Genomic DNA, 11380 nt, shown 5'->3' on the forward strand with positions numbered 1-11380 from the left:
CAGGCCTAAATTTGGGGTTAGAGCTGGATGAAGGGGCTGCCCCTGCACCAATCTATGAGAGATGCTAAAACATCCCTGGAAATGTGAGAAGGAGAACACTAAATTTATCAGGAGTTCTCTTAAGGAAAGACTCTTGTGTGATTGAAATGAATGCTTCCTTCTGGTAGGGGTGTGTGTGTGTGTGTGTGCATGTGTGTGTGTTTGGGTTGAGAGTGGGGTATCCTAAATGCAGGCTTGAGTAGCAACACATGGTCACCAAACAGCCTTCAAAGAAGGCTGAGTCTGGTTTTCTTGCAGGATTTTCATTTTGCTGAGTGGTATAGCCACTGTCAGGCTAGAGCTGAACTGTTATTGATCCTGAACAGGAACTGAGTACTGCTCTTGGGGGCCTCCTCTTCCACACTTTCTCTAGGAAGAGATCACCCTCTCCTCATTTAAGTGTGAGATATTGAAAGAAAATCTGTTTAAGCAAGTGCCAGATTTTTAGCCTGCCTGAGGTATCTTGACTCAGCTCTGTCTGTGGGACCTTAATCTTAAATCTCAGAAACCCCAACTCACTAACTCCAGCTCATCGGCTCTGCAAATCACTACCTCCCCATGTCCTGTGGGACTGCTCCTCTAATCAGAATCTTGAGAGGTTGTCTGGGTGGAGCTCAAGATGTGTCCCTGTAGCCAATTAGACATTGGTTGATACGATTTCGCTACTCGTAACAGCTTGTGACTGGACTAGCTGATCTTACTTGGTTTGTTTCTCTATTTCAGAGTAATTCAAATAAAACTTTATAGTGGTTAGTATATGTGTATACATGGGTAGATGATCTCAGTTCATGCCTTTCTCCAAACACTTTCCTGCTGCTGCGCCTTTGTTCCTCCTATCCTCTGCCCCTCAAATATCTTTCTTTATCTAATGAAATACTTTTTACCTTCAGGGCTCAATTCAAGCACCTCTTTCTCTATGAAGCTTGCCCCTATCTTCTAAGTCATAATCAGTCAATCCCTGTTCTACCACATTCTCAGACTACATTATTAATGTTTCTTCCTGCCAGGAATTTTAGGCAATAGTCTCTATGTATTTACTTATTTATTTTAGAGATGGGATCTTGTTCTGTTGCCCCAGCTGGAGCAAGTATATAATCCTAGCTCACTGCAGCCTCGATCTCCTGGGCTCAAGCAAGCTTCCTACCTCAGCCTCCCAAGTAGCTGGGGCTACAGGTGCATGCCACCGTACCAGACTAATTTTAAATTATTTTTTGTAGAGGTCTCGCTTTCTTGCCCAGGCTGGTCTTGAACTCCTTGGTCTCAAGCAATCCTCTCCCATCAGCTTTCCAAAGTGCTAGGATTATAGTCATGACCCACTGTGCCCAGCTGACTATTTCTTATTCATATCCATGGCAGGTAATGATTCTTTTTAAAATTTCTTTTTTTAATTCACAAATTATAATTGTATTTATTTAGGAAGTGTAGTGCAATGTTATGATAGGAGTATACAATGTAGAATGAGTAAATCAAGCTAATTAGCCTACCTGTCACCTCATATACTTGTCATTGTTGTGGTGAGAACATTTCAAATTTATGAAATATACAATATGTTAACTAAAGTCAGCCTGCTATGCAATCGATCTCAAAAACGTATTCCTCCTGTCTTACTGAAATTTGTACCCTTTGACCAACATGTCTCCATTCCACTCCCTCACCCATCCACCCCCAGCCTCGTTCTACTCTCCACTTCTATAAGTTTGACTATTTAGATTCCATATATAAGTGAGCTCATGTCATATTTGCTGTATGGCGCCTTGCTTATTTCTCTGAGCATAATATTATGATCCTACAGTGCTGAACTTGAAGCCTCAGGATAAACGTGGCATATCTCCTCATAATAGCAATTTTACTCTTTATAGTAGCAATTTTACTTAATTTTCAGCAATTTAAAAAATTATCAAATATTTTTAATTCTCAGATATTTTATAGAGGTGAGTGCAAAATTAGCTTGAGTTTTAAAGATAACTACATTTAAATCATTTGTTCACATTCCTCTGACATGGGGATTACTTGCAGTGGGCACTCAACCCAAGTCTGAGTTGAATTTAATTCCAGGAGATGTTTATGATTAATTATTTCTTTTCCTAAAAAACCCCACAGAACTTTATTTGTTCATATTAATACAAAGAAGACCCATTTAAAAAAATTAATGAGTTGGAAAAGGCAAGCTGGAAAAATAATGCTATTTCACCTAAATTGTAAATTTTGGTTTCCTAAAGCTCACTATTTAAACATGTCTGAGAAATCTTTCAGAGCACTACCCTTTGGCAAAGACCAGATGATTCTTTGTATTTAAAAAAAATTGTATAAGATACATTATACACATAAAGTAGCATATGCAATATATGCAGTTTACTCTTCCAAATCTTTACAGTATCTGATAAGTAAAAAAATTAAATGAATAATAAATAATAAGTATTTATCAAGTGAAATGTCCTTGAGACTTTTTGAAGCCACTGCCAAGAAGTAGGACATAAGACTAATATTTTCCTTTTTTTAAGTATATTAGATAAAGTACAGCCAAATAGAAATAAACCAGCTATGATGTTATTTGTAAGCCTTGCTTTACACTACATTGCTTTAAAAATCTCAATCATAAAAGCAATACATGCTTAATGTAGAGATGTTAAAAACCTGAACCACTGTACCCTCTTTCTCTTTCCTGCTCATTGTAGGTGGAAGGGTCAATGGGAAGTCACATGGCCCATCTGGAGCTCCCGGAAGACAGCAGAGGGCATGACAGTGACTGAATCAGGAGTGAATGACCCACCTTGAGTGACTGACACTAGCTTGACTGGGCATGGGACTTCCTGCAGCCAAGGAGTCAACGTGCTGCCCAAATTTTGTGTTTGACAGCCACCCTTTTTTATCTTATAAATACAGAACTTTATTCTCCCAACTTCCTTCATAAAAGCAATGGCTTTCCAATCAATTCTATTTGATTTTAGCAATATATCTTTTAAATAATATGTCATTTAGTCAATAATCCCCTCCAAAATCATAATCAAATGATCTTATCTACTTTTTATATCTTATTCCATCATCCAAATTATTATTCCTATGATGATTTATTTAACCATGCACTAATATAGACTTTTTGCCACCTATGAAAGTCTTTATCAAAATCCTTCAGTGACTCCTAAAGTTCAAATACCCTAACCCAAAGGAAAAACCCCTTTGTGCTCTGGCTTCTGCCCAGCTCTGCAGACTCATCTTTAATCACCCCCATACACACACTGGGCTCCTATCATGAAGACAGTCATGTTTCCCCATCCATTCTAGCCTCTGGGGCTATTCCCTCAGTGGACATTCTTCCCTTGCACCAGGCTAGCTGTCAAACTCCTAGTGCCCTTCAATATTTTGTGCAAATGCCATTCTTCCCTGTCTTTCTTGATATGTCCCAGGAGAGTTAAACCCTGTTTGTCTGTGCTGTGGTCGCATCTTATCTACACTTCCATTATAGCATTTCTATCAAACTATAAATTTAAAAGTCTCACTTCTACAAGATTGGGGTCCAATACTCTCAAGGTTTCCAGGAATCCTCTAAATTATACGCAAAATTTTATAGGTTCATTTTCTTCTCAGGAAAGAGTTCAGAGCTCACATCAGTCTCAAAGGAGTCTATAATTACACTCTCAAAAATAAACTTAGAAACCACCGCATTAGATTATGAGTCCTTGGGAGACAGCGAGTGAATTCTATTATTCTTTGAATCTCTACAGATAGATGCCTGATGTTAGCTGAATGAGCATTTCAGTTATTGTTTAGAGGTAGATGCTTATTCCAGTAAAGATATATAGTAAACTCAATCTCCTCTGTTTTTTAATTTAAGTAAATAGGAAGTATGATACTGTGAAAAATATGGATACTTTTCATACATTCAAGTGTGATACTGTGAAAATCCTTCCATATCTTTCTTTTTGCTGAGTGTAGTATGGAAAGTACACTGGGCAAAAAGAAAGATATGGAAGGATTTATACTAAACTAGTAACACTGGAAAGAGGGATGGGGTTTGGGGTAGGATGGGCTTTTAAATCTTACTTAAACTCTTCTGTCATAATCATGTTTGCATTTTACTTTACAATGAGCACTATTGGGTTTTGAAGTTTAAAAATAATGTTTTAAATTATGAGACTTTTTTCGTGAGTGTGTCAGACATCTAGCTTCCAATCCTAGCTCTGCTACTTATTTCATTTTGTGACCTGGGAAAGTTAATCTTCCTAAGCCTATGCTCCCTCAACTGTCAAGTAGGCATAATAGTTACTAGTCCACATTCTTATTAAGTGAAAAATCCCAGTATGCACTAGGGACTCAGAATCTGTCGCTTCAATGGAAAGTAAATGTTGTCTTTCTTAAAGTTTTTTGCAATCACCAAAGATATCCAAAATAGAACTTAATTAAAACATAGTATGGCTGAATGTGATGGCTCACACCTATAATCCCAGCACTTTCAGAGGCTGAGGCAGGCGGATCACTTGAGGTCAGGAGTTTGAGACTAGCATGGCCAACATTGTGAAACCTCATCTCTATAAAAATACAAAAAATAGCTGGGCATGGTAGTGTGTGCCTGTAATCTCAGCTACTTGAGAGGCTGCGGCAGGAGGATTGCTTTAACCTGGGAGACGGAGGTTGCAGTGAACCGAAATCATGCCACTGCACTCCAGCCTAGGCGACAGGATGAGACTCCACTTCAAAAACAAAAACAAACAAACAAAAAAACCCCAACATAGTTCATTCTTGTCTCAATGCTGTCAGCAAGCACTCATGTATGCAGTCAAGTCTGATATAATGTGGCCTGTTCAGAAGGTGGCTATTTCCCCTTACTGCTAGCTAATTAAGTAATCTCACAATTTGCTTATTTGATGATTTTCAAGCCAAGAAGGGTTATAAAATTCTTCAAAGAAATTTATAATACTTCTGCTTCAAGAATGATCACTGGTTTAATCTAAGCTCTCAGTTTGCCCGTGTTCTTATTAGAAACCAGTTCTTTGCAATTTTCACTCACCTCGTGCCCTGTCTCCACTGGGAGACATCATATCATTTTTTTTGAAGTCTTCTTCCTGATTTCTCTAGAAGTTCTGTAAAAAACAAAATGCCATTGATAATGATAGCTACCTTGCATTTTATGCCATCATTTTTCCTATAATTCTGTAATTAAAAGTTTTATTATACAAGCAATTCACTGTTGTTAAAATTTTCTAATAGGTCAAAACCATATAAAGTACAAAAGTAAAAGTCCTTGTTTATTCTAGTCTTTTAATTTTCAAGTCACTTAGTATTGAGTAAGTACAATCACCTCAGCATTCATATGTTTGGGTTGACTAATAAAAATACATTTCTATGTACTTAAAAACAGCTGGAGAACTCCAACATGGCTTAGAGGGCTTTGCTGAATCAGAAGAGTTCAAAGCAGTTGATTGACCCTAAAATATTGAAAGCCACAAATCTAGAGTCTTTCTAATATTCCACATTAAATCATTGACTTCCAGTGACAAATGAAATATGTTTATAATAGGTTTTTCTTTAGAGACTAATTACAGTGATCTATAGTCAAAATTAAGAACAAATCTAATTAGAAAACATTCTGTGATTTACACAATTTTTGCTGCAGTACAGGCAGAAGTCCACTGAATCTTCCTGGACTTCAGTTTCCTCACCTGTATGATTGGCCTAGTAATAGCAATACTTGCCTCACGGTATGGATGTGAGGATTAGGGGACATGAAGACTGGAGGAAGGGAGAATGGGATGTAGGAGTCTGGGGAGGGGAAAAGCCTTACTTAGTCACCTTTTGTCCTTTTATCAAGGGGCCTTTATCCTAGGTAAACCTGTTTATTCCCAGCTTGGCTTGCTCTTTTTTTTTTTTCCTTTAACTTTACCAATTATTTTCTTAAAAGATTACTTTTGTACATAATGCTGTATTTTGTCTAAAGGAATATAAAAAGCCATGTAAGGCCTGATACTGGCTCTGTCAGACACTGCTAGTTGCTTCCCAGTATTCATTCTCCTCTTTTGTTTTGGAAACCCATTTAAAAGATTGTATTTCCCTTCTCTCTCACAGCTAAGTGTAACCACAAGACTAGATTTCTACCCATGCAATACAACTAGAAACACTGAATGACCTCTGGGAAGTCTCCTAAAATAGAAAACACACCTTTTTTTCCCCATTCCTCATTTCTGCTGGCTGAACACCAGTGAGATCAGTAGAGACCTAGAAATCAGTGAGATCGATGAGGACCTAGCAACCTTCTCGGACCAAAATGTGATACATTAACAACAGCAGAAGAACAAGATGAGAGGAATCTCAGTACCTCACACCAAAGAACTCACCTAACAGCTCTAGACTGCCTACCTTTGTGGGATTTTTCATTTTGTTTTGTATTTGTTTTTATTTATATAAGAGAGAAATATACTTCTAGCTTGTTTAAGCCCCTATTATTCTGGGTTTTTTTTTTGTTTGTTTGTTTTTCCCAGCATATACAGATGAACCCAATCCTTCCTGATACGCTGGTCTTCTAGGAAGCTATCCAGAGCCTAAAAACAACTTTTTTTTTTCTTTAAAAGAAAGGTTTTCTCTCTGAACCCTAGGCTGGAGTGCAGTGATGTGATTGTGGCTCACTGCAGCCTCAACCTCGTGGGCTCAAGCAATCCTCCTGCCTCAGTCTCTGAGTAGCTGGAATTACAGGTGCATGCCACCATGCCTGGCTAATTATTTTTATTTTTTGGTAGAGATGGTGTTTTGCCATGTTTCCCAGGCTTGTCTCAAACTCTTGGGCTCAAGTGATCCAAGTGTCTTGGCCTGCTAAAGTGTTGGGATCACAGGTGTGAGCCACCACACCCAGCAAGAACGATTTTTAATTCTGGAAAGTTTTTCACATTTCCTTGGAGCCTATGTGTGCGTTCTGCTTATTAACAACAAAGTCTTCAGAAGCCTCTAGTGTGTCACTCTAGTCCTTGTTTGTACCCTTTCTCCCTTGAATTGCCTTCATCTCAGGGACTACTCACTCCTTTGAGCTCCTCAGATAAAAACCTGGAAAATGAGGCAACTCAATTGCAGAAGAAAGAAGGAGAGTTTGGCTAAAATTAGGTTTTTAGGGGTTTTTGTGGAGTATAGGAAAAACAGAGTTCATGTGCATTCAGCAAGTATTTAATAAGCATATACCATATTAAAGGCATGTACCAGGTGCTGGGAGAAATGCAAGGATGCCATTGCTTCTGCTTCCAGTCTAGTAGGGAAGATGAGACACACAAATAATGGTAACATATGAGGGATTGTGACAAATGAAATAAAAAAAGTGTAAAGTGCCTAAACTTTTCAGAGAAAAGATGAATTCCCTTGTGGGAATTGGAGAAAGCATCATTAAGAAGATAGGATTTGAGCCAGGCTTTGCACAATACATAGAAATAGTCAAAAGGGGATCACCAGAGGGGCCAGGCACAGTGGCTCACATCTGTAATTCCAGCACTCTGGAAGGCTGAGGCAGGTGAATTGCTTGAGGTCAGGAGTTTGAGACCAGCCTGGCCAACATGATGAAACTCTATCTCTACTAAAAATACAAAAATTAGGCCATGTTGGTGGGTGCCTGTAATTCCAGCTACTCAGAAGGCTGAGGCAGGAGAATCGCTTGAACTCAGAAGACAGAGGTTGCAGTGAGCCGAGACTGCACCACTGCACTGTGGCCTTGGTGACAAGGTGAGACCCTGTATCAAAAAAAAAAAAAGAAAAGCGAAAAAAGGATTATAAGAGGAACGAAGCACAAGGCCCAGGTGGATTTAGGAATCCTAGGGAGCATAGAACGTAGAGCAGAAGGTGGGCCTAGACAGGTACACTGGGGACAGATAGAGGGTCTTAAATCTTTTCTTTGGAGCTTGCTTTGCAGTGAAGAGTATGAGTTGTTGAAAATGTTCAAGCAGAGATATAGCAGAAGTGTAACAAGATCATGTATCTCTGGAAAGAAATGACTTTGTGGTTCTGTAGAGGAAAGAGCAGCTGCAAAGAGGCCAGTGAGCAGGCACCTTTAATAACCCAAGTAAAAGGTAACGATGACCTGAATTAAGGAAGTGGCTCTTAGAAAAGAGGGAACAGATAGAAGCAACATTTCAAAGAGTGCTCCATGAGCCCAATGTATGCTTTGCCCAAGAAAAACAGTTGGATGGTTCAGAAGGAGAAAATATATCCATAAGATAATTTTTCAATTACTCTAAACTTAACTGAATCGGGAGACTAAAAGGAGACTATGATGTAATAATGAACTTGTTGGTTCTACAATTTTAGCAAAGCCTTCACTTTTGTTTTTCCCATATGTCAGTTAGGCTTGCACTGATTAATTCTGCTAGGAGATGGGAAAGCACATTAAAAAGCATCTCAGAAAAGAAATACAACCATCCTTTCTTTCCCATTGCTCATCCTTTGCCCAGGTGTTATGGAAAACAGCAGATGTCAGTTAGGTTATTCCACTTTTCCCCAGTTATTTCTTTACCCACCTTTAGGCATCATCTCTTAGGCATCATCTCTACCCACCCCACCTACCCACACACTCCATAAGAAATCCAATGAAAATTTAAGAAGAGGATATTTTTTAGGGAGCATAAGAATTTTCCAGTATTTGCCTCTTCGTTGCTTGCTAAAACCATGACAGCATAGCCTGAAGAAAAGTGGAAAAAAAAAAAAAAGAAAAGTGGAAAGGGCTGACATTGCCCCATAGACGAGAATTATATCCTCAAATTGTTTGAGATAAGTAGGCCCCAAAGACAAATCCAAAACAGCAATTCCCTCATTCTCAGGAAATAAATTCTAGAGATTTCTTCAAATGGATACATTTGAGAATCCAGTTAGCTGCTGCTTTCTCTTTATTTTCCCGGTTATTTTAGGAAGACTTAAACAAATGTTAATTCCTACTACCCTGTCTTTTTGTCAATAAAGGTAGGAACAGACAACAAAATAATCATGAACATACCAATCAGAAGAGTGCTGTCTGTAATATTAAGATTTGTTTCGTTCATCTTATTCAGGGCATTCAAAGTGCTTTACAAATAACATAATAAGGGTTTTTTTCCTTCCATGGCTCCCAAGGTGATTCCTAGCACTCTGGAAAGGCACAAGTGATTAGTCAAGTCCTTGGGGCCCATCAGCAGTAATGTGATGCGTATTGGTTAAACACTTTCACATTCATGTAAATTGTGTGGGTGTGTATGGGGTGGGGGGAGAATCTTCCACACTGTCCTTGAGAAGATTAGCAAGAATTATGAACTTAAAGATTCTTACATTTTATAAAAATCCAAACAAAGAGAAATATTGAACAAATCATACTCTAGTCCTATAATCAAAATCTAAGGGTCTTAACCTGTGGTCCTGGGAATATGGTTTCACGTCACCTGTAAATCTCCTACAATTGTATACAAAATTTTGTGTGATTTTACTTTTTTTTTTGCAGAAATGGTGAACTGGTTTCTGACGATTCTGAAAGCAATTCTTGACACCAAAAAGGGTTAAGAACTGCTATCATTAAAGAAAAAGGAAGGAAGGGAAAGGGAGAGAGGAAGGGAAAAAAGGAGAGGAAGAGGAGGAGGAAGATCAGTTGATCTTTGTATCCACATTGCTTGGTTTATTGCTGGTCTGCTATGTTGAAGTACACCCTTATACACAGAGAAAAGGGAAGGTAAATAAAGGGAATAAAGAAAAAGTTAACAGTAAGGCCAGCATGGTGGCTCACGCCTGTAATCCCAGCATTTTGGGAGGCCCAAGTGGGAGGACTGTTTGAGATCAGGAGTTCAAGACCAACCTGGGCAACATAATGGAAACCCCATTTCTACAAAAAAATACAAAAATCAGCTAGCCGTGGTGGTTAGTGCCTGTGGTCTCAGCTACCTGAGGGGCTGAGGCCGGAGAATTGCTTCAGCCCAGGTGGCAAAGTGAGACCTTGTCGAAAAAAAGAAAAGAAAAAAGAAAAAAAAACTAATAATATGATTATCTTCTTTGAAAAGCCTCTGCGTTTTCAAATGAGCTTAGATTGCATTTTCAGAGCCCATGGTATGAAAATCATAGACATTAATTAATTAGGTTTGTGAAAAATGTTTAGAATAAATATGCATCAAAAACTTTTTTCTCTAGTATAAATTTCTGATTATTGCGTTGAATCCTTCAGAAGTGACTTCAGTGAAATAGTTATACCATTTACAGCAATATGATTTTGTATTAAAAGGGGCTATTAAAAAATATAAAAGGATGGTATAAAGACAGATTTCTACATATTCAGAACACTATTTCAGCATATAAAAACTCACATAATTCCAATACTAATTATAATAGAATGCTGTTCTCACCTAAGTAAAGACAGTGTCAAGTGAAGCTCAGTTCTTTACACACCAAAGCCCCATGAAGTGTCTAGAATTAGGTTTCACCAATAAAGTCCCCATGTAATTAATCAGCATACATTTTCAATCAGGATGTGTTTTTTGTTCTGTACATAGAGGGGTGAATGCTGAAGATTTTTCTGTCTTTTTTCTGTTAGAAAGGAATAAACCAATCTCCTTCCATCCCTAATCTTTTTCATTCTTTCATTATTCTTAATCCCAAAGAGGCATGTCCATGCTGGATTTATGCTGCCTAGCATCCTTTCTTTAAGACTGCTCTCAAAATTTAACTCAGTTTCAATTATATTTATTAATATGCAGAACAACTTCTGTCTCCAGTTTATTGACAACCTGCAAAGGCAGTTAAGACATCATATAAAAATTAAGCAAGGAAATAAATGAATGTTTTGCAAATTGTTATACCTTTTAAATAAAAGTTATTTCTTTGAATGGCTACCTTAAATAAATGTTAGCATATATTGAATTTAAATTGATACACCATATGGTAAGGATTGATGGGTTTTCATCTCTTATAAAATTATTTCCCCTTTCAGTGCCCCTTAAAGCATATTAAAGCACATACTTACCCCATGTTGCTTGTGGTGGTTATAACATCCTCAGATCAAGGCTTATCTGGGTTCTGAATTAACTTAGAGGTTATAAAAAGAAGCAGTAGAGAGGTTTGACTTCCCCTGAAACGAGACCGTAGTATGCTAACCAGGCTTTTAAATGAGGAAAACTAGTGTCTCTTCTAATTATATAAGCTCCAGGTCAAATTCTAGCATCAACTAATCAAATAACTGAGCTGCATTTAGTTTCAATAAGTAAAAGGAAGAAACCCATTTAAGAGGAATATCTTTGGTATATTAGAAAATTGAAAAATTGTACATTGAAAAGTGATTAACATAGCAATAAAAGTTAAATATTTTAAGAGTAAAATATATATCTTGCTACCTTAAATGAATTGAAAAAAAAAAATAGGAAAATGT

General features: G+C 37.7%; 1 protein-coding gene across 50 annotated transcripts in view; it reads right to left on the bottom strand.

The window, feature by feature from the left end:
• The window catches only part of ARHGEF33 (Rho guanine nucleotide exchange factor 33), a 142924-nt gene extending 131834 nt beyond the window's left edge, over positions 1-11090 (bottom strand). For 48 of the 50 annotated variants that reach the window (XR_013526655.1, XR_013526652.1, XR_013526649.1 and 45 more), the window contains exons 1-2: positions 10979-11090; positions 5045-5117 (exon numbers count right to left, since the gene is read on the bottom strand). The gene's annotated coding sequence lies outside the window, so the exon portion shown is untranslated. The remainder of the gene's footprint in view (positions 1-5044; positions 5118-10978) is intronic. The other 2 variants (XM_078349456.1, XM_035272742.3) reach the window with 1 other exon arrangement.
• Between the last annotated feature and the right edge of the window lie 290 nt (positions 11091-11380).

Source organism: Callithrix jacchus, chromosome 14, assembly GCF_049354715.1.
Source record: "Callithrix jacchus isolate 240 chromosome 14, calJac240_pri, whole genome shotgun sequence".
NCBI classification, from domain to species: domain Eukaryota; kingdom Metazoa; phylum Chordata; class Mammalia; order Primates; family Cebidae; genus Callithrix; species Callithrix jacchus.